Genomic DNA, 1,034 nt, shown 5'->3' with positions numbered 1-1,034 from the left:
GGGGGTGATTTCTCACTTTCTGTCTCTCTGTCTCTCTCTGTCTTCCTGGTGAGCGCACATGCCCTGTAGCAAAAACCTCTCAAAAACAAAAACAAAAACAAAATACATATTTGGAAAGCTAGCTGTCCCAAGCTGCCAGCCACCCAGGCCCACAGGCAAAGCTGAGAAGTGAGTGATGGTGCGGGCACGGTGCCTGATGGAGTGAGAACAGTGCCTGAGCCCTCCCGGGTGGCTCAGCGAGCCAGAGGCATGGCATGTCAGGACACTTACCCTGGCGCAGTGTGAGGTCCAGCTGGGCTGCGAGGCGAGAAGAGCTAGCGTGATGAGGTCTGGTCCTCTATGGCTGCCAGTGGATTGTAAGCTTGGACATTAAAATGTCCAAGGACCTTTGCTCACTGCATGTCTTAGCAGCCTAAGATCAACCCACCGAAAGGATCATCACTCCCTCTAACCCCCCCCAGAGACTCCCCTCCCCCCGCCAGCACCTCTCTGCACCCACCAACAAGTTGCCACCAACCCCCAAGGGGCCAAAGGGGCAGCTGTGACTCATTTTTCTCTTTACCTTGTACATCTCATCCCTCACCGAGGTCTCTGTTTTTTGTTTTTTCTCTATGCATGGTAGAGTATGTGTACGTGTATAAGAAAGAGAGGGGAGACACACACACACACACACACACACACACACACACACAGTGAGAGGCACCCTCCCTCAGGTCTGGTCATACTTTAAGCCCCTTCCTCCAGCAGGTTGGATCTTGGGCACTTGAGCCCAAACCAGCATGTTTTAGGCCACAGGTGGGGGATTCGAACCATAGTCCGCACGTGGCTTGCATCACTGCAGTTTAGAACACAACTGCCGGGACCAGCAGTTAGCATAATGGCTATGTTGCTGAACTCCCATGTAGCCAACCGCGGTTTGCATCCCAGACCCGGTCGCTTAAACTCACACTGGGTGTGTGTGCGTGCGTGCCCAAGATCCCGAGAGAATGGAGGAGAAAGGATTGCGGCGTGGCCATCTCCCCGGGGGTGATTTC

The 1,034-nt window shown here is 54.0% G+C and overlaps 1 protein-coding gene across 5 annotated transcripts in view; it reads right to left on the bottom strand.

Annotated features, from left to right (window-relative positions):
• Positions 1–1,034, bottom strand: part of ADD2 (adducin 2) — a 145,690-nt gene that overhangs the window by 67,823 nt on the left and 76,833 nt on the right. Inside the window, exon 2 of one of the 5 annotated variants that reach the window (XM_027772972.1) lies at positions 271–412. The exons of 3 other annotated variants lie outside the window; for them this stretch is intronic. The gene's annotated coding sequence lies outside the window, so the exon portion shown is untranslated. The remainder of the gene's footprint in view (positions 1–270; positions 413–1,034) is intronic. One more of the 5 variants, XM_027772973.1, reaches the window with a different exon arrangement.

Source organism: Tupaia chinensis, unplaced genomic scaffold (genome assembly GCF_000334495.1).
Source record: "Tupaia chinensis unplaced genomic scaffold, TupChi_1.0 Scaffold000316_1, whole genome shotgun sequence".
Classification (NCBI taxonomy): Eukaryota; Metazoa; Chordata; class Mammalia; order Scandentia; family Tupaiidae; genus Tupaia; species Tupaia belangeri.
Note: the sequence above shows the minus strand (reverse complement) of the source record. Positions and strands in the feature narration are given on the sequence as shown.